The sequence below is a fragment of the Trichechus manatus genome, unplaced genomic scaffold (genome assembly GCF_000243295.1).
Source record: "Trichechus manatus latirostris isolate Lorelei unplaced genomic scaffold, TriManLat1.0 scaffold00245, whole genome shotgun sequence".
NCBI lineage: Eukaryota > Metazoa > Chordata > Mammalia > Sirenia > Trichechidae > Trichechus > Trichechus manatus.
Genome location: NW_004444181.1, coordinates 834,144 through 856,570, shown reverse-complemented (window position 1 = coordinate 856,570; position 22,427 = coordinate 834,144). Strand labels below are relative to the sequence as shown.

At 39.8% G+C, this 22,427-nt stretch overlaps 1 protein-coding gene across 10 annotated transcripts in view; it reads left to right on the top strand.

Annotated features, from left to right (window-relative positions):
• Positions 1 to 22,427, top strand: part of DYRK1A (dual specificity tyrosine phosphorylation regulated kinase 1A) — a 147,582-nt gene continuing 125,155 nt past the window's right edge. For 3 of the 10 annotated variants that reach the window (XM_004389439.2, XM_023724434.1, XM_023724432.1), the window contains exon 1: positions 10,379 to 16,254. The gene's annotated coding sequence lies outside the window, so the exon portion shown is untranslated. Of the gene's footprint in view, positions 610 to 9,575; positions 10,041 to 10,375; positions 16,255 to 22,427 lie in introns of those variants that run through there. The other 7 variants (XM_023724440.1, XM_023724438.1, XM_023724439.1 and 4 more) reach the window with 5 other exon arrangements.

Below are 22,427 nucleotides of genomic sequence, written 5' to 3'. Positions count from 1 at the left end.
TGTTGCTGTTGGTGCCGCTGCCGCCGCCGGCGAGCGGGCGGGACCGGTGTGAGTGTGAGAGAGTGTGAGTGAGCGTGTGCGAGGGCGAGTGTTCGTGCGTGTGTGTGCGAGTGTGTGTGTGTGTCTGTCTGTCTGTGCGGGCACTCGGGGGCGGGCGGTTCGGGCGCTCCTGGCGGAGAAGCCGCCGCTGCCGCCGCCGCTCGGGCCCCGGCGCTTCTCGCTGCGCAGGTTTGGAGCGCGCGCCATTTTGTGAGATTTACAAAATCCTCTTCGGGAAGAAGTAGCCGGGAGCGGCCGCGACTAGGCGCCCGGCTTCGCCGCCGCCGCCCTCTTCTCCGGGCCGGGCCGTGCGGCCCCGCCGCCGGGAGTCGGGGTCCGGGGACTGCGGTATTTGCCGGGGAGGGGGCTGTCGCCTCCCCGGCCCCAGGCGCCGCTAGAACTGAGAGCCGGAGAGAGACTGAGCAGACTGCGGCGCGGGCGAGGAGCCGGGGGCGGAGAGAGGCGGCCGGGGTGGCGCTGGCTGCGGAGGCCGCGGCAGGAGCGCAGCGGCGGGAGCCTGAGGCTGAGACTCACCGGAGGGAGCGGCGCGAGCACCCCGCCATCGTCCCGGTGAGTGTCCGGCCCGGCCGCGGCCCCACCCGGCGCTCGGCTTCCCCCGTGGCTTGCAGCCTGACCGGCGCCGAAGCCGGTCGGGCGGAGGGAGGGACCTGCCATTTTAGGAGGAGGCGCCGGGGGCCCGGGCCTGGGCCGGGGCCCGGCCGCCGGGGGAGGGAGCCTGAAAGGCAGTGTTTTGGAGGAGAGGAGGGTGCGAGCGCAGGGAAAGTTGCGGAGAGCGGGAGGAGGGGGCCGCGGCCTCTCGGGAGCCGGGGCCTTGGGGGACGGAGAAAGCGCCAGACCTTCACTGGTCGCCCGAGCGGAGGGGAGGAGGTTGTCTTCCTCCTCCTCCTCTTCCTCCTCATCCTCTTCCCCCAGCTCCTCCCTCGTCCCTCCTCTCGGTCCCCACCAGTGTGAGAACCGCTGGGGTTTTTAGCAAGGACAATGCCCGGGTTAAGAAAATGGGGGTGGTGCTGGACGAAGCGAGGACGGCGGAGCCGAGGTTGGGCGCTGAGAAGGTCGGGAGCCCAATCCCTCAGCAACCCTTTGGGGTCGGTGCCGGAGCGAGTGAGACTCGGTGTGCTCTGAAGTTGTGCAGTGAGTGCAAGTAATCCGGCCTTTTTAGATGGAGTAATGACCTGTTCAGCAGCTGGAGGAGTTGGTGGTTGGGAAAACGTGAATTATAGCTGATACCTGTGCTTTACAACAGAACTTCACTTGCCTGATTCATAGATACTAACCCACTCTCGCTTCAGATCTGCGGAATATGTTTCCACACTTAGTAAAAGGCTCCTCCCTATTCTGAAATAGTTAAAAATTGCAAAATTAACGAGTGACTCTGACTTTTCGCCTGTGCCTTTCGCCCAACCCGAGGTTATAGGAACCCTGTGATGTACGTACAGCATGTGAGTGCCAGGACGACTTGATTATTAAATTTTAACCAAGTTGTTAGGAAAGATACCTTATAACATTATTTTTACACTGACTCAAAGATCAGGACGAATAGTGCCAGGTTCTCTTCTCTGTGCTTTATCTGTTATTACCTGTCTGATCCCGCCAGTAGGAACTGCTGCCCGTTTTACAGGTGAGGAAACTGAGCTGAGAGAAGGGCAGTGACACCTCCAAGGTCATACAGCGAGGAGCATGGAGTCTGTAGTGAGCCTGTGCTCTTAACCACCATGTTATTATAAATCGTTATAAATACTGGCAAATTTTGGAACCATTTATGTGTAATGATCCAGGATTCTAACTTAGAGATTGTGTCCCTTTATAGTATTTAGAATGGAATTGACTTTGTGGTTTGTGGAAGTGGAAAGGAAAGGTTGAGATGAGGTCCTCTTGATGAAACTTCTCAGTCTTTTTTTTTTTCCTCAAGAAAATTATTTAGTCAGTTTCAGAATGGAAGGGAATTAAATATTCTTAGGTGTGTGGTGGTGTTGATAATTACAGGTATCATTTAAGTATTGATGAGTCATAAGAAAATTTTGTGTAAAGTTATTTTTAGTCATATTTTATATTTAAATAAATATTTCGGATTTCTCCAGTGACATACTTTATATATCCAAAGTGTCTAAGAATGAATATATTTAGTACTTTGATTTTGGGGTACTTTAATAAGTAGGTGAAATTATGTTTAACTTTTGATTTCTTAAATTTTTCATCTTTTAGTTGTTCAGTTTCTTTAAATATTTTCAGACTATAAATGTGAGACTAGAATTTAAATTTCATGTACTGAGGTTTTAAAGTGAAGGAGATAGTTTTAAAGAAACAGCAGTTAAGGAAAACATTTCACTTGATCATAGTTAAGCTTTTTAGTGTACCTATGGCTTAGACTTAAAATACCCCAGTACTTTTGGAGGATCTGCCTTGGAGTAACAGTGGTGTTTACGCTAGCTGTCCAATTATTTAGACTTCAAACCTTGCCAGAAAGTTAAGGACTCTTGTCCATGTCTACACTGTGTTCTGTTGTAACACTGGGCATAAAAAAGTTCTGTTTATCTCAGGGAGGCATAAGCTCAGAAGTTAATTATTCTAGAAGGGTCTCCCCTTGTGTCTGTAAGGTGAAGCCATACTCCTTTATTCCTGGTGGATGTTTAAAAAAGATTTTAGATTTGAAGGAATAGACTTGAATGGTGGGGGTAGGGGTGGGGGTGGACTAAGTGATCTGGTGCGATCATTGTTATCAAGAATTTGAAATTTAGGTATAAGATGGTTTCTTAAAGGTATTTTAAAGATGTTTTGATGGGACTTACTAGAAAATTAGTGTACTACGTGTTTAAAAATTAACAAGTTATCAAGTTTTTTAGGTGGACTGTTGTTCAAAATAAGTGGAAATATTCCATTTTTAGTGCAGTGTCTTGTTTGGAAATGTGGATAGTAAAAAAGACCCTTGCTTAGAATTTTTTTCTTCTCTGGAGTATTGTCTGAAGTCTATTCCTCGGTTTTGTTGTGAGTTCATTGTATTTATGACTTACAGCTATGGGGTGGGCTAGGGAGTGGTAAGTAGAACAGATTGTATTTGAAGAATTTACAATGGATTTTTTTATAAGTACTATGAATATCTGGAAAAGCAGAGTTGGAAATAACTTGTTATAAACACCTATAGAATGATCTGTGGCACTCATTTTGTTTCGTAACTCCACCAAGAAAGAAAAATGCTAATTTCCATTGAATCTTGGGTAGTACTTGAAAACCGTCTTCTTTTTTTTTAATAAATAGTTTAGAAGTTTAGACTGCCTAGAGGTGTTTCCGCATGCATGCTTATGTTTGGCAAGTATCTAGTTGTGGGAAGAAAATTTGGATAGAAGTAGATTTATTGTGGGTGAGGAAGGAATTGCATTGTATATGACATTAAGGATAAGACTGGTAGAAGATAAGGGCTTAGTAATTTGTGACTCCCTTGGTATTTGTGATAAGATGTATATTTTTGCTTTGGCCTTAGCTTTTTCTCTTATTTCAAAGAGCTTTTCCCATTTCCTGCATATACACTCAGTGTAATTCCCCCACCCCAAGAGAAGCCCTAACCATCCAAACCCAGCAGAATCCAAACACTTCAGAAACAGTCTTTATAAGGAACTTTGCTCCTCACTCCCGAAATTTTATCAGGCTTATAGTTTTGTTGTATTCCTTATCAGTAATTTAAACTGTGAGCTAAGAGTCTTTCCTTCTGTTGAGGAGTGTTTTAGTGGTTTTATCTCCATATACACTTGTGTATTTTCTGTGTAGAAGTGATGATATTACTTGAAATTGTCAAACATGGTCACTTGAAACTTGATACTAACAGTTTGCCCTGTCAAAGTGAATCGCATGGCTTGTATAATAGCATCTTATGTGTACATAGTGGTTATACCATTTTAAAAGATTTTTTTACCATATGTTATCATGACTGTTGGGGGCAGTTTTGTTAGAGCTAGAGAAATTATGGTAATTTATAACTCAAGGCTTGCACAATTCTGGATTAAAATTATGTTGGGGTGAAAATCGGTATTTAATTACTTGAAAAAACCATCAAATTAAATTACCTAAAACTTCTCAAGTGTTTCCAAGTAAAAGATTCTTCTTTTGAAATCTTGTCTTATGTCAATGCTATCATGTTAAGCTAGAGTTGTAAAGTTTAGCTTTGGGTGTGTGAAAGTGAAATGTTGACTGCATATGACTAAAATAATTAAGGTTCATATTGGTAATTGAGAAGTTTTGCTTCCTAGTCTAGTGATTACAAGCAACCTTGGTTTCATTTTTTTGGTATATGAAAACAAAATGATTTAGAAATATTGAATTGTATAAACCAGCTAAATGTTTCTAAAAAATTATGCTTTTACTTTGAAATCCTACTTTCAGAATTCCATAACTAGTTAAAATTCTTTATTGGAAAGATAACTTACAGTATGTTGAACATCTTAAGTGCTGTGGTTCCTCGTAGGCATACTTTTTTGCTAATTTGGCTTCTTGGCGGTTGGTTCTTCTGTCAGAGTTACGTATCTTTTCTTCTAGAAGATGATTTTCAAAAGTTTGTATTGGGTTAAAACTAAGTTTTGACAAAGTAGATATGTATTGTTTTGTTTGAAATAATAGTTTAAAATGTGTCTTTAGTTTTATTAATGAATTGTTTTGAGCTTTCTCATGATTGAAATGCTTGTTTAAATAGATTTTGGGGGCGGTTAGTGAACTGGTTTAATATGGAATGATACTGGTTTTCAGCATCATCTTTAATATCCATGTTTATTAAATGGCCCCTTGATTTTTCAGAGTATGTAAAATTTACAATGGCAAGGATTGATTATTTTTTAAATTTTATTTGTGATTAAGGTAAGCATGTTGGCACATGCGTTTTGGTAAAAAGATGCTTAAACTGACATCTCTCCCAAATCTGCTTGATATATCTAGTTATAGATAGCAACTGAAGAAGCATTATATTTTGGAGAGTACTGACCTGGGAGATGGTGAAGAGCAAAGGCTCCAGAGTCAGGCAGATCTGGAATATCAGCAGGTTCTGTCGCTCACTGGCAGTGTGACTGTAGATGCAGTGATTTTTAGATCCGTTTCCTCATCTGCAAAATGGGATTGATAGTACTTACCTAGGGTTTTTGTGAAGATTGAGATAATAATGCATGTGTATTTCTTAGCTCCCTTCTTTCTCCGCCTTCTCCCTCCCCTCCTCTTCTTCATTCATACTCATCCTTTTGGTTGCAGCATAAATGTTACTTCCGAGAAGCGTTCCCCAAACCCTCAGAATAGGTAACATTCCTTGAGGATGCATTCTTACGGACCCTCTGTTTTTCTTTCACATTCTTTATTGCAAAAACTATGTAATTATTTAAGATCTGCTTTTCTTTTTCCATTACATCGTAAGGTTCATCAGGACAGGAATAATCTCTTTCTTGATCATGGCTGTCACTCCAGTGCCTGATACATAGCATGTGTAGATACATGTAGGTAGAGTGAGGGGATGAGAAACCTACCTGCTGAAGCCTGAATGCCACCTCTTAGTGGTGTAGTCTTAGACAGAGCAGCTTCTCTGAACCTGTGTCCTGTACACCAGTGGCCTTGCCCAGGATTGTGAGCATTTGAAATGAGATACTGTAATGAGGTGCTTTGTAAAAGTGTAAAATGCCACATAAATATAAGTGCAGTAGCAATAATTTCAGTAGTGGGGTTACCCAATAGGAAGCTTTGATGTGATTTGAAATAAGAATTTATAATTAAAGTCTCAGGTTTACTGAGTTGGTAGATAGCTATTCAATTATTTAATGTTTATTATAAATTTAAACTTTATGTATTAGTTAGAACACAGGTTGAGCCTGCGTTCTGACTAAATGCAGTGGCTTGAATGAGAAATTTATTTCTCATATAACAACAGGATAAGTGTAAATAATCAAAGACTGATATGGTGGCTTCATGGTATGGGGGACCTTGGTTCCTTCTATCTTGTTGCTTTTCTATGCTTAAGAAGTTATTATCCTCTGTATAGTACAAGACAGCTCCCCACTACAGTCCAGAAACAGGATGTGGGGAAGTTGAGGGTGAGGGAGCCGTATTTCCTCCCAGTTTGCATACATGGCTTCTGCTCACGCTGTATTGGTCAGAACTTAGTCATATGGTCACATTTAGCTACAAGGAGGCTGGAATATGTGGGCTTTGGTAGGGTGACTGTATTTGACTGAAAATCTGTTTCTATTGAAGAAGGGGAGAATGGGGGGCAATGAAAATTGCCTACCACACTTTCAAATGTTTTGGAAGAAACTATTTCACAAATAAACTTTCAAAAGATAATTTATTGTACTAATTAATACATTTTATTTTCTACATTTGATCATTAATCTTTTTAACTGCGATATTTGAATTCAGATAATTCATCAGTTGTGCAATATATACGTATGTAGTCAGTTTAGGAAAAAATGTAGCTATTCTTTTAGTAGTGAAGGGATTTTTGGTCTACTTGCACATTATTTTTCTGACACCTTATTTTCTGATAGGAACGTGATTCTTGATTGCTTTGGTTATATTGTATATAAACTGTTTAGAATCTAAGGTTTTGATTCATCTTAATAGTTTTCTGGACCGTATTGTTTGTATTCCTCCTTATATGCTCGGCAGACAATACTAGAATATCACTTGAGTTTTGTCAGCATTTCAGCAAATGTTTGAGTCACTGAATGTTGCAAGAAGGATCATAGCAGGGATGTTTAAAAATACATTTACTATCCAGTATCTTCCTTTTTAATTTCTGTGGGCTTGAGAAAAGGGAAAATTTAGGATTCCTTTGAAGTGTATAGTATTATTAAATCTGGTAGGAACTTGAGAAACAAGTGGTTCTCAAACAGACTTTTGGAGAGCTTGTCAGAATTATGCCATTCCCAAGCTCAGGCACTTTTCTTTCTGTAGGTTTAGCGTGGTGCCTTGGAATCTGCAGCTAATCCTGATGAAGTTTAAAAAAAAAAAAAATTTTAGGCAACACTGATATAGTTCATTTCCCTCATTTTAAAGAAAAATGGATACAGAGAAGCCAAATAACCTGGGAATAAGCTGACCTGGGACTGCTGTTAGTTTTCCTGACTCCTGAGTCATCCTTCTTTCTACAAAGAGGGGTAGAGGATGAGGAGTATAAGGTGCATTGGGATTTTGTAGGGTTATCTGTTATTCTAAAATATGTTGTTTTTATGTGCAAGGTCATTTTTAGTGAATAGTTGGCACACTTAATTGTCCATTTAGTTTTAATAGAGTAAATAGTCTGAATTAGTCAAATAAATGTTTAAGGTGAGAAGTTGTTTTGAGTAAATTAAGTGTTATGAGTGTCAGTACTGGTGTGGGCGGCACATATATATCTTTAGGGTAGATGGATGGGTAGATGCTCATGTGGCATGCTTAGAAGGAACAAAGGGTGGTCTTGTCCCAAAGTTATTACTTTCCTTCTTATCTTGTTGCTTGCAGTTCTCACTGTTTTAATTCATTCCTTTAGATTAAGGGAAGATCTGGAATCTAATATAAAATGGAAATATTCCTGGAAGAATATTTTTTATCTGTTATCAGGTTAACACTTTAATTATTGTCAGTTAGCTGGCTGTCATGTTAAAAATCAGAGATTAGCACCTGCACTAAGAAGAAAGAACTTTTGGGAAGGGGAAGAGAAGAGTATGGCACAAATGCCCTAGCCTGAGGAAAGGAAGGGTGTGTTTCAGAGTTGTCAGCTTGTGATATGGTGCTGGAGAGGTTCATGTGAGGCTCTCTGGTGACTGAGAGGGTATTGTAGGGGGACTCTAGATAATTTTGTCTGAGACTAACTAACCTGGAGGTAGCTATGGGACTAGAGAGAGTATCCGTTTTTCTTGGTGCTTTATCCGTTTACTGGTTGCTGTGGGGTCTGCTCTGACTAGTGGTGACCCCGTGAGTGTTAGAGTAGAACTGCGCTCCATAGGATTTTCAGTGGCTGATTTTCCAAGGTGCCTCTGGGTGGACTTGAACCTCTAACTTTTTGGTTAGTAGCTGAGTGGGTTAACTCTTTGTACCACTCAGGGACTCCATTACCTGTTCAGGGCTTGTATTTGAGCAGCCTTACAACATATCAAGTAACTAAAGATCTAGTCATCTAGGGAATTTTAGTTTTTTTCTCCTAGATTTTATTTATTTTGTTGTTAAGAATACACACAGCAAAACATACACCAATTCAACCGTTTCTGCGTGTACAGTTCAGAGACACTGACGACATTCTTCAACCATTCTCAGCCTCCTTTTCTGAGTTGGTCCTCCCTCGTTTACATAAACTCGCTGCCCCCTAAGGTTCCCATCTGATCTTTCAAGTTGCTATTGTCAGTTTGATCCCATATAGATAGTTCTTGAAAAAGCATAATGTTGAAGGCAGACCATTTTTACTAAAACTAAACTATTGTTTGATTTTAAGATGACTTCAGGGGATGTTTTTGGTTTAAGATTATGCCAGGGCAGTAGTTTCAGGGGTTCATCCACCCTTAATGATTCCAGAAATTCTGGAGTCTGTAAGAATTTGAAGGTTCTGTATTTTCCTCGTTTTGATTAGAATTCTTCTGGGGAATCTTTGGTCAAAATCTTCAGTAATAATAGCCAGGCACCATCCATTTCTTTTGGTCTCATGGCAGAGGAGGCAGTTGTTCATGGAGGCAGTTAGCCACACATTCCATATCCTCCTCCTATTCCTGACTCTCTGTCCTTTGTTGCTCCAGTTGAATAGAGACCAGTTATTGTGCTTTGGGTGGCCAGTTGCAGGCGTTTAAGACTCTAGGCACTATGCAGCGAACTAGGAGGTAGAATAGAAGCACTAAACACGTTATTAGGCCCGTTGACTGGAATATCCCATGAAACCATGACCCTAAACCTCCAAACCAAGTAACCAAATCCCATGAGGTGTTTGGTTGTGCATAAGCAGCCTCAGTAGTTACCCCCCACTTTTTTTTGCTGTTGTAAATAGATCTGTCACGTAACTTTTTACATATGTAAAACTTACATTGACAGCAGTGATAGTAATCAGCTGTGCAGCCCTACCCTTAATCAGTGCAATATTTCTATCAAAATACATTTGCCTTTTCTTGTTTTTTTACGTAAGTGAGGTCATGCAGTATTTGTCCTTTTGTGATTGGCTTATTGCACTCAGTGTAATGTCTTCAGGTTCCTTCTATAACGTAGCATGTATCAAGACTTCATTCTCTTGTTAGTTGAGTAGTATTCCGTTGTGTGGATGTACCAGACTTTGTTTATCTATTCAACTGTTAACGGGCATTGAGATTGTTTCCACTTTTTGGCTATTGTGAATAGTGCTGCAGTGAACATTGGTTACAAGTCTCTTTGAGTCTCCACTTTCAAGTCTTTTGGGTATATACCTAGGAATGGAATTGCTGGGTCATATGTAGTTCCATTTTTAGTTTTTGAGGAACCACCACACTGTTTTCCACAATGGCTGTATCATTTTCCATTCCCACCGGGAGTGGGTAAGGGATTCCAATTTCCCCACATCCTCGCCAACATTTGTTATTTTCTGTTTTGCTTTATCTTAGCCATCCTAGTGGGAGTGAAATGGTATCTCACTGTGGTTTTAATTTGCATCTCTCTGTTGGCTAATGATGCTGAGTCTCTTTTAGGGAATTTTAGTTCTTAAAAATCAACAAGGAATATATATTTATGGTTTAGAAAAAAAAATTCAAGCCCTATAGAAGGGTGGCAAATCACCATCCCTTCCCATGCCCCACAGATAATAACTGCTCAGTTTTTCCTATCAGAAATGTGCTGTGTATTTATACGTACAATTACGTTATTTTACTTCTACATATATGTAAATGTGTTGCAAAACCCTCTTTAATGTGATCTCGTTCATTTTTTGTTTTTAAGCACATAGGCATTGTGATGTGTGTGTGTACACCCACAAAACCCATACCTGTAAAGTAAAAGAAAGATGGATCGTACTAAACATACAGTTTTGCAGTGTAAGATTGTTTTTACTTGCTCTAAGAAGTATTTTCCTGTCAGCTTGTAGAGCTTCCCATTATTTTTAATAGTTGGAAAGTATTCTGTTTCATGGATGTACCACCATTTATTTAGCCAGTCTCCATTAAATTGTTTTCATATTTTAAATAATGCTGCAGTGTACATCTTTGTAGTGAGCCCTGGTGGTGCAGTGGTTAAGTGCTCAGCGGCCAACCAGTAGTAGGTCAGCGGTTTGAACTCATAAGCTGCTCTGCGGAAGAAGATGTGGCAGCTTGCTTCCGTAAAGATTTACATACAGCCTTAGAAACCCCATGCGGCAGTTTTACCCTGCCCTATAGGGTCGCTGTGATACAGAATCAACTGTACGGCAGAGGGTTTGGTTTTTTGGTCTGGTCTGCATCTTAATCCCCAGCACCTGTGAATATGAATACTTGTACGGGTTTTGGGTGGGTACATCTTTGTACATATAAGGTGTATTTCTGTGAACATTAACCATAGGATATATGTTTAGAAGGGAATTGCTGGTTCATGAGATAGATGCATTAAATATTTGAATGTATTGCTAAATTGCCTTCCAAAAAGTAACACCAGTTTGTACTTTGACAAGAAGTGAAAGCAGTGAGAGTGCAGTTTCCTAAACTCTTGTAAACTTTCTCAATTTTTATCAATTTGGTTGGTGACTAATGACATTTAATTGTTTGGATATGCATTTCTTTAGTTATGGGTGAGTTTGAACATCTTATTTAAGTTGTATTATAAGTCTTGTATTTTAAATAACAAAACGTTCGTTTTTTGTCAAATACATGTAGTTAAAAGATATTTTGATCTTCTTTTATTCTTTTAAATGAAGGACTGTGTTGATAAATTGTAAATGTCTGTAGGAAAAGGCATTCTTATATCTCTCCAATTAAGTGAGCATTTGCATGTCCTCTGTATAAGAGATGTGAGTCATAGTGGTAGAGGCTTTTGACTACAAAAATGAGTAAGGTTTGGTTACCTCTGCTTTTAGGGTTGAGATAGATGTGTGTACGTAGACAAGAATAACTGACAAGACCATGGCTGCTAACAGAGGTATTAACATGTGAAGACCTAGAAGAGCACAGGAAAGGAAGACAGTTGCCAGTGCTTTGTGGAGGAGATGGGATGGGACAAGATCTTTGTCAGTAAAAAACAGGTAGGATTTTTATAGTAGAGCCTGGGGAATTGACAGTCCTGAGGAGGAGATCATGTGGGCAACCTGGGGTGGTTGGGGAAATGAAGGTTGACTTTGGAAAACAGCAGAGTCCTGTGTCTGAAGTATAGAGGGTGTGTGACAGGTGTGTGTTTGGTGTGCTGGGGGAGGTATAGGGACAATTGTAGTGGGAAATGAGAGTGATAGGCCTTAAATAGTAGAGGGAATTTGAATTTGGGGGTGGTTGAAGGTTTTCAGGCATGGGGATGATGATAGGTCTGTGGGTTAGGAAGATGACACTGTAAGAAGCAGGGCTTGGAAGCAGGAAGGCAAGGCCATTCTAGGTATCCAGGAATGAGAGATTAGAAGAGGTAAAAAGTAGAAAACAGGTGGGAGAGCCAAGTTTGTAATACCTTAAAAAGATTCTTAACTATTGTTTAATTTTCAGCGGAGCAAAGTGAGTACTTCTGGATTCAAACAGTAATTTACCCAGCTTTTGGAGATAGAAAGAAGGGAATTAAACTTTGGTGACATAATGTAGTAAACGGTTCTAAAAGTGGACTGATAGGTTTAATGGGGCAATTGAGAAATTTCCTGCTGAGGACCTGAAGGAATTGTTGAGAAACAGAAGAAAGAATTATTAATGTAGTTCAAACCTTCAGTTAGGGACAGATGGAGATAATTTGCAGCACCCCTAAGGATGAGCTGAAAAATGGGAAAGTGGGAAAAGGCAACGTTAGAAGCTATGAAATCTGGAAAGGAAATAGTTGTATCATAATTTTACTGTTTGAAAAGTGTCTAGTAGTTGAATATATGAACAGTTTATTATGAGTGTCTTCATATTTTCCTGAAAGAAATATGTTCTATTTATTTTCGTATGTATCCTAATTGCGAGACAGACCATTTAAAAAGCATTGCATCTTGTAGGGTGGTAGAATTATTTATTGAACACTTACTAGTTCCAGACATGGTACTGGAGCCTGGGAATCTCTGCTGAATAAAAGCTGCTGTAGTCTTTGCCTTCATGGAAGTTATGTTCTGGTGGGGGGAACTGTAAAAGTCACTCAAGTAGATCTAAGGACTCCGTCTAATATAGACATAAATTAAATTTTGCTTAAAGGGAACTTAGAGTCTATGAAATGGAGTAATTTTTGATGTTGCTTTTTGAAGGTCAAAAGAGTTTTGTCTCATTTTAGAGCGTTTTTGACAGTTAATTTTGAGTTAAAATTTATTTATTTATAAGTAGGACTGCAGTCCTTAAGACAGATATTGTCTTCCGGAAAACTTGTTCTGATTTGATCATTTTCCCTTGGAAAGAACAGTTGTCACCACAGTAGTGGTTTTTACCTTATCTTTACGCCACACACATTCATTATTGAGAGACTTTACTTCTGTAGTACAAGAGCTTGTTTCATAAAAGTTTTTCAAAATAGGAATGGTAAGAAGATTAATAGAATCTCATTGAATATTTTACAGTCTTAATTTTTTTGCATTTCCCTATGATGGTTCTGTAGGATATCCCAAATTGTCAGTAAAGATAGGTAAATTTACCTAGGAGTTGGGCTGAAGGCCTGCAGTTACTCAGCAGTATTACAGTAAGCTATGCAGAGGGAAGAGATTGAAGACAGGACTCTCAGGATTCATGGAAGACACAGTTTGGAGGAAGGCAATTTGCTGATTAAGACAAAGTTATTGATATCTAAGAAAGGGTGTGGGCATACAGGGAAGATGAGAGGAATAAGGAAAGTTGGCTTAAGTGGGCAGAAATGGATGAGTGATTTGAGCAGATATATGAAGAAGAATTCTCTATTCTTTAAAAAACAAACTCTTCAGAGGTTTATTGTGACTCTTAGGGTAGAGATCAGACTAGTCACAGGGCCTGTAAGTCCCCCTATCCAGATGACCTGGCCCTGGCTTCCTTATGCAGTCTCATCTCATGGGTGTCTGGATCATGGAACTACCCTGGTTCAGGGTTTCGCACATGCTGCTTCATTGGCCTGGGATCATCCCTTCCCACCTTTAGTTAACTTCTTTCTGTTACAGTTTCAGCTTGGGTGTCACTTTGGCAGGGAAGCCTTCTCCCTCCCTGCCCCTGTTCACCCTAACTACTTTTAAAATCTCATGCCTCCTGGTACTTTTCCTTCATAATGCCTGTCCTGTCATAGTTGGCAGTTTATTTAGTGCTTATTTGATTAATGTTCTTCAGAGAGGAGGGGCAGTAGTGTTTTGCCCTGCTTGCGATTTCAAGGGTTTTCAGGGTGTTTGGCACTAAATAAACGTGTTGAATGGATCAATGAACTATGCATTTTGGTCTTTACTAGTTGGTCTCAAGGACCAAGGGACTATAGCAGGGGATGGTGTGCATTTGGAGTAAGAGCTGAACAGGGAGCATGGGAGCCTTAAGGAAGAAGAAAAAGGGGAAGCTTTTTAAAAATAGGATTGCAAAGGTCTATGTATGTAGTCAGGAGAAAGATTTATTTATTCATGGATTAACTAAAAATATGCATAATAAAAGCTTACTATACACTGGGCACAGAGCTGGAATAGGGACCAGAAAGAATGTGCCTTCTGTGTTAAAGGAGTATGTAATTTTAGTAGTTTATTGAAATTGATACAGCCCTTAGTGGTCATTTAGAGGAATTTTAAATTGTGGAGAAGAGTCAGCCTGGATAGTCTTCACTATTCCTAGCCAACAGACTGAAGTTCTTTCAACAATTATATCTTGAATGTAAATTAAGCATTTGTAAGACCTGTCAGGTTCACATTTAAAATAAGATCCAGCTTTGACTTCGTTTTAAAAGTGACAGAAACGTGAAGAAAGTAGCTCGTTTGGATGATTTTGGCTTCAACTTCAAGTTTGGATGACAGAACGAGAAGGGTGATTGAAGGAAAGTTCATTGTACGGAAGTTTTCAAAAGTGAGTTTTGTAGTTAGAAAATTGTTGAAGGTATTGATTTTGTCAGATACATGAGTTTTTTTTTCTTTTTAGGTTTATAAGGGATTTGTTTCAATGTAGTTCTGTAACTTTTTTCAGTGACTAGTTTGTCTAGTAAATACTTTGTAAAATAAATACCGTTCAGATAGTTTATTGGTCTCCCTTCTGTGCCAGGCCCCATGCTAGGCCCTTGGGACATAGTAAAAATCAAAGGGACATGCTTGGTCCCTGCCCTCATGAAGCTTTTCAGTAGAGTCACAGCTCACTGGAGAGAAATGTGAAGGAAACATGGCTGAGGGCAAGGCCAGCTCTTTATTTACCTATTTATGTGTTTACTTCTGTTTTTTCTTGAAAGTAGTTTTGGTGGCAACATTTTAGACTACTTTAAGCTACTTGTTGCTTTATCTGTTACAAGACAGAGGATAAGGAGGATAACATTTATAATACCCAGGTAAAATAAAAGCTTGGCTCTTCAGCCTGTTGGCAGATTTTTAAAAAAGAAATGTCCATGTAAATCAGTGAGTTTCTCCCCTTAAAAAATAATCTACTATTCAATAACAGTAACAGTAAAAACCAGTTGCTGTCGAGTCGTTTCTGACGGATGGTGACCCCATGTGTGTCAGGGTAGAACTGTGCTCCATAGGGTTTTCAGTGGCTGATTTTTCAGAAGTAGATTGCCAGGCCTTTTAGCTACTATTAATAGATTGTTTGCTACGGACCAGGCACTGTACAGATTGATTATTAGTTATTTTAATATTCTCAGCAACTATACAGGGTAGTTGGTAGTATCCTTTTTTATAAGTTAGAAAACTGAGATGCAGGGAAATAAATTTGCTTCAGGTTAATTGGTAGTAGGTTGCATATATTGTCTCCAGATAAAAAAAGCCTAGTGAAAAGCCTAAACCAAACCAAACCTAAACCTATTGCCGTAAGGTTGATTCCGACTCGTAACGACCCCTAAAATTAAACATTCAGAGAAAAAAGAAAAATGTAGAGCTTCTGTGTGACCCATTAATTGAACTAGGTGAAAGTTCTGGTATGCTGGGTTTGCAGCCTTGTGTTACTGGTTCATTAGTCTTTGGATGATAAGCAAGAAAACGTAGCAGCTTCCTGTGTTTGGGAAATTCTCTACCTTAGTGTTGGTGGAAGGTAGAGAGATCTTCCTCTGTGGAAACCAGATGCTCACTTTCCTCTTGTCTTTTGCAGTTAGAATACAGGCATGTGACCTAGGTCTGCCCCTCCTGCTGGTGCCTTACTGAGTCAGAAGCCGGAGATTCGCAGAAGCAGGCACTTGTATGTTCTGCAGTGCGAGGGGAATGGCAGCTACATCTGTTTTCCAGAGGCGGCAGTGACAGCGATTCCAGTTGTAGCATTCATGTAGTTTCTGGTGTCACTGGTTATCAGTTCAAGTTGCAGTGACTGAGTCCTGTGTTGTCTCCCTTGGACAAGATCTGTGGTTTGCTTTTTGAGTGTTTTGGACTACATAGCCTTCCAACCTGAGCCTCCTGGGATTTTCTGTGAGTTGCCTCATATGTTTTAATAACTTCCTTTTCAGCTTAAACAAAGCCAGAGTTAGTTTCTTTTGTTTGCAACTAAGAACCTTTGCTTGGATGATGCTACTTAAAATAAGATGATTCTCAGGAATTAATTTTCTAGGCCCAGTATTACCTGCATCTAGATCAGAGTTTACTTATGGGAAGAGTGTGCAGTATATGTTAAGTGAAATACATATAAAACAGTTTGTTTATTGATTTAATTAATTTGCTGAATTTGAGTGTATTTTCTAGGCCAGGATACCTTCTAGGTGTAAGAGATATGGGAGTGATGAGATAGACAAGATCCCTGCACTCATGGAGCTTATGTTTTGTAATATTTAGAATGAATAAGAGAGCAAATAACGTAATTACAAAGGGTGATAAATGTCATGATAAAGGCAAAGATAGGATAATGGGATAATGATCTATGTATGTGTAGGGGTGGGTGAATATATGTATGCTTTATAAGTATTTAGTTTAGAAAACACAGTAATACATGGAACAATTGTTTTCAGATACTGAATAATGAGCAGCACGGGACTGTGATCCCTGACAGACAGGAAATGTAGGAGGTGAGTCCTGTGATGGCCCAGCTTTCTGCCTGGAGGCAGTTTTCAGACCTCAGTGCAAGGAGGAGGATCCTGAACAGAGCTAGGTTGAGGAAACAAAGATTGAGCTGGGGGTGGCCAAGGTAGTCCTAATTCATGGAGCAGAATTCTGGAGATGAGGGGGCTATACAGAGAAAACAAAAAACCAAGCTGTTGCCGTTGAGTTGATTCCAACTCATGGCAACCACATGTGTTACAGAGTAGAACTGTTTGGTGAGTTTTCTTGGCTGTAGTCTTTACAGAAGCAGATTGCCAGGCCTTTCTTTTGTGGTGTCACTGGGTGGGCTTAAATTGCCAACCTTTCAGTTATTAGTTGAGCACAACTTGCTTGTGCTGCTCAGGGAGCTTATGCAGAGAAAGAATTCCATAAACCTTTGTTGTGGTCCCCTTAAGTGTTTGACTGAATACCAGTCTGCACATGTATAGGGTGCAGCTTTATAAAGGAACAATTTCTGGAGAAAGAAATTCCTGGGAACATGTAAACAGAATAGTTCTTAGAGCTCATACAGGGCTGAGAATTATTTGAGTACCTTATAGCCAGAGTGGGAAGACCACATTAAATACAAGGTCTCATTGAGACCCCAAAAAAGTCATACCTTAGTGGTGGGGATAAACTAGTCCTAAAGTAAAGGCTACTCTAGATGTGTCTGGAAAAAGCTTAAAAACAAGCCTTGAAAGGAGCAAATTAATGTGAAACTAATATAATTGCTTGCCATTACAAAGTCCTGCATTCTTTAAAGGAATATAACAAAATCCAACACTCAGTAATATAAAATGCCCAGCATCCAATTAAAAAATTACTATATTTTTCTTTTTTTTTTTTTACTAAGAAGCAGGATAATGTGATTCATAATTAGGAAATCAGTCAACTGAAAACAACCCAGAATTGACACAGAAGTTGAAATTAGCAGACAAGGACATTAAAGCAGTTATTCTAATTATGTTCCCTATGTTCAGAAAGTTGGCAGAGACATGGAAGGTATTAAAAAGACCCAAACCAAACTCTTAGAAGTGAGAATGACAATATGTAAGATAAAAACATGTACTAAATGGCATTAATGACTACATATTGCAGAAAAAAAGATTAGTGAGCTTGAAGACATAACAAGAGAAAACTGAGCCAAGAGAAACAGATGGAAATGATAGATAATGGGATTATCAGATAAGGTGGTTAAAATGGCTACTTTAAAAGGCAGGATCAGGTTGTGGTTAGTGTTGTCATTTTACTACATGAATTTAGCTTTAAAAAAAAAAAAAGAAAGGATAATTGTTATACTGCCTGAAGTCTAGGAGTCCCTGGGTGGCACAAATGGTTAAGCACTTGACTACTAACTGAAAGGTTGGTGGTTCGAACCCACCCAGAGGCTTCTTGGAAGACAGGCCTGGTGATCCTGCTTCTGAAAGATCACAGCCTTGAAAACCCTGTTTTCTACTCTGCCTACATGGAGTGCTGTGATTCAGAATCAACTTGACAGCAACCAACAACAACAACAGTGCCTGAAGTCAGCTTGTTAAGTAGTTGGTAGTTGAAAAATCCATATTTCAGCAGCGCAGCAGGGTATGGTGGAAGAACTTTATTGTACAACAGTGTATTAGTTGTCTCGGCTAGGTAACAGCATTACCACAAATTTAGCAGCTTAAAACAACATGTATTTATTATCTCACAGTTTCTGTTGGTCAGAAGTCTGGGCACAATTTACAACTTAGCTGGGTCCTCTGTCTTAGGAGCTCAGAAGGCTGAGATTTTGGCTGGGGCTTGGTCTCATCTGAGGCTCAGCTGGGGTAAGGTGTCTTCCAAGATCACGTGGTTGTTGGCAGCATTCAGTTCCTTGTGGACTATAGGTTTGAGGACCTCAGTTTCTTGCCCTGCCTATCATGTGGGATCTGTGTTTAGTTTGTTGCCATGTGGGCTTTTCCGACATGGCCACTCACTTTCTCAAAGCAGCAAGTAAGAGAGTCTCCTTGCAAGGCAGGTATACAGTCTTAATGTTTCATAATTGTGGAAGTAACTTCTCATCATCTTTGCTGTCTTCTGTTGGTTAAAAACAAGTCACTTGTCCTGTCCACACTCAAGGGGGAGGGCCTACATATAGGCATGAACACACCAGGAGGTGGGAATCATGGGAGCTGCCTTAGAGACTTCTCTACAAGTAGTGTTGTATAGTGGTGGTTGTTGTTAAGTGCTATTGAGTTGGTGCCAGCTCATAGCGACCCTGTGTAAAACAGAAGGAAACACTGCCCAGTCCTACGCCATTCTCACGATTGTTGCTATGTTTGAGCCCATTGTTACAGCCACTGTGTCAGTTCTTCAGTCTCTTTATTCATTGTCCAGCTTTTGCATGCATATTAGGTGATTGAAAATACCATGGCTTGGGTCAGCCGCACCTTAGTCCTCAAGATGACATCTTTGCTTTTTAACACTTTGAAGAGGTCTTTTGCAGCAGATTTGCCCAGTGCAATAAGTTGTTTGATTTCTTGACTGCTGCTTCCATGAGCGTTGATTGTGGATCCAGGTAAAATGAAATCCTTGACAACTTCAATATTTTCTCCTTTTATCATGATATTGCCTATTGGTCCAGTTGTAAGGATTTGTGTTTTCTTTATGTTGATGTATAATCTGTACTGAAGGTTGTAATCTTTGATCTTCATCAGTAAGTACTTCAAGTTCTCTTTGCTTTCAGCAAGCAAGATTTTGTCATCTGCATATTGCAGTTTGTTAATAAGTCTTCCTCCAATCCTGATACCCCGTTCCTCTTCATATAGCCTAGCTTCTTGGATATTTGCTCAGCGTACAGATTGAACAGGTATGGTGAAAGGGTACAACCCTGATGCACACTTTTCCTGATTTTAAACCACACAGTATCTTACCGTTCTGTTCAAATGACTGCCTTTTGGTCTATGTACAGGTTCCGCCTGAGTGGTGTTCTGGAATTCCCATTCTTCACAGTGTTATCCATAATTTGTTAGATCCACACAGTTGAAATGTCTTGCATAGTCAAGACACAGGTAAACATCTTCCTGGTATTCTCTGCTTTTAGCCATAATCCGTCTGACATCAGCAGTGATATCCCTCGTTCTATGTCCTCTTCTGATCCAGCTTGAATTTGTGGCAGTTCCCTGTCAGTGTACTGCTGCAACTGTTTTTAAATTATCTTCAGTGAAAGTTTAGTTGCGTGTGATATTAGTGATACATTTGCTAATTTTTGCATTCTGTTGGATCACCTTTTCTTTGGAATGGGCACGAATAGGATCTCTTCCAGTCCGTTGACCAGGTAGCTGTCTTCCAGATTTCTTGACATAGATGAGTGAGCGCTTCCAACGTTGCATCCATTGCATAGTGGTAACGAGTGCATTCTGTGAAGTATGGTTTAGATATCTGGCTTTGAATCCTATCCTTGCCTTTTCTTAGCTGTGTAAACATCTCCGCACCTCAGTTTCCTCGGTTTATTGGGGATAATAGCACTTACTATTACTTTATAATATTGTGAAGTGTAGTTGAATGCATATAAGTGCTTAGATTTTGTCCTAAACCACCAGTTGCTGCCGAATCAGTTCTGACTCATGGTGACCCCATGTGTGTCAGAGTAGAACTGTGCTCCATAGGATTTTCAGTGGCTGATTTTTTGGAATTAGATTGCCAGGCCTTTCCTCCAGGGTACCTTTGGGTGGAGTTGAGCCTCCAGCCTTTTGGTTAGCAGCCAAGCCTGTTAACCTGTTTGCATCACCCAAGAACTCTAAACTTTGCCCCGTTAAGTCTTTTTGGTTTCAATTTAAATGACATTTACTTAAGAAAGTTTTGTTCTTTGTATTATTGTTAATGGCATCTCTACGGCTCAGACCTTCAGTCTCTATTTGTTTGTTGCAGTAATTCTTTTAAGAATTTTTATTTCTAACTGGCATATAATTAAAATTGAATATTACTGAAAAGTTTATAATGAGAAATAGCGGTCTCCAGCCCCATCCCTCACCTGTCCCCAGGCCTGCCCCCTTGAGCAGTGCTTCCCAGACCTTTTCACTTAAGGGCCTACTTGGAAAAAAAATGGAAGAGGCTGGGTTTCCTGAGTTCTTTAGGGGATCTTGGCACAGCTGAAACATTTGTGGCCCTGTGTGCCATGAAGACCAGATGGCAAACTCTGCTTCATGGATGATCACTTTCACTTCAACTCTTGGCTGTTTCCTTTAGTATTTATTTCTCTGTTTGTAAATAATAAGCTTAGTGTATCACTTAGAATGCTTTTAAACTCACATATTGAAACTCTGACCCAAAATGGCTTTCAAATAGGGGAACTTAACTCATACAATTGGAAGTCAAGAGGTAGATGGGCTCCAGGGCCAAATGATTCATGGCACGATAATGTCTTCAGGGTCCCACGTTTTTTCTTTCTCCCTTTAGGCATTGTTTGTGTTGGCTCCACCTTCAGGTTAATAAGGTGGCTGCAACAGTTTTAGGAATTGTATCCAGACAAAACAGTGTCCAGAGAAGCAAAAGAAAATTATTTTTCTTGTACCTATCTAAGAATGCGGAAGCCATGCCTAGAAGCTCTTAGGCTTGCTCTTGAACTGGGCATGCTTTTCCTGAGCACGTGCCTGAATGGGGTGGTTGTGTAAATGGGTTCTTAACAAAATGAGCTTCTGTTACAAAGGAATAAGAGGAGATTGGAGGCTGAGTAGATAACTCTGACCCTATCTTTGAATTTGACTTAAAATTTAAGACATTATCTGTTGATTTTATATTAAGGTAGATGAATGACTTTAAATAAACTACCTGCCTTACAATTTCTTTCTCCCATCTACTCATTATAAATGATTTCTTAGTTAAATCAATATTCAGTGTTTAATTATGACTATGGAAATTTTGTACACCATGGAGCTAATTGGTATACTATGATTCTTGTATAATTTTGTTTTTCCTGGAGTTAATAATTGTCTCTGTATTTCCATTTGCTTTGTTTTCTAGATACTTGTGACTAAGTTTTCCCATACCTTCCCATAACCTCTCAATGTAGTTCTTCTATACATCAGATGTATCAGTTTTTTCTTTTTCTTGTTGTTAAGAACTTTCTTAATGGAGCCTCCATCCGACTGCTCCTCTGTTTTAACTCTTGCTCTCTAGGCCTAATAGAATTCCTTTTGCATCTCTCCAACAAGCTTAAGTTTCCTGTTTCCTGGTTCTCTGGCCTTTATCTTTCCTATTTTTATCCTTTGTTTTGCTGGAGCATATCTTTCTGTAGCTTCCTGAGAAAGGGTGCATCGGAGGTTAATTTTTTGAGACCTTGCCTGAAGATATCTTTAATTTTCTCTATCTCATGATTAAAAGTTTTAACTGGGTATGGAATTACAGGTTGAATGTAATTTTTACTGAAAACTCGAGATGTGTTGCTTCATGTTTCTCTAGCTTCATGTAACAGACAGTAAAACCTGGAAAAGCTGGAACCTCTGTAAGGTGGAAAACTGTCAGAGAAGGAAAACTAAAATATTTCCCACTAATAGAGAACGATCGAAAATGGTAAGACTGCACCTTGTGAAAGGCTGAAAACTTGCAAGACCTGGAAAAACAAGGCAGTCTCGTTAAGTTCTAGCTCCCACAGGTTTCAGTGTAATTTGTATTCCAGATTCCATTAAAAGAATTTATGGAAAAGTTCAGATTTACACAAAAGTAGAACATGGTGAGCTTGTATGAACCCATCACTCAACTGCAGCATTTATCAAATCATGGCCACTTAAAAAAAAAACAAAACTTTTAAGTCTCTTTTAATCTGTTTGTTGCCCTCCATATTTTTTTTTCCTCTAGCCATTTGTTGAAGGAGCTGTGTCATCTGTTTTGTAGTTTCCTCAAGCCTGCATGCTGTCGATGAGTCCCCATGGTGTCACTACATGTTATCTTGTCCCTTGTATTACCTGTTAATTGGTAGTATGATCTAGAGATTTGCTTATATGCTGTTTTTTCTTTATCTCTTATTTTTTCTCAAATAAGTTGATGTTAAATACTTTATCTTTAGTCTAATTGTGACTTCCATTGCCTCAATTCTGCTCCTGTGACTTTCTATTGAGTTGTCTAATTCTGACATTTTACTGTTAATCTTCTGGATTTCTGATTGCTGTCTCTCTATGGATTCTTGCAGCCTGTTAAATTTGTC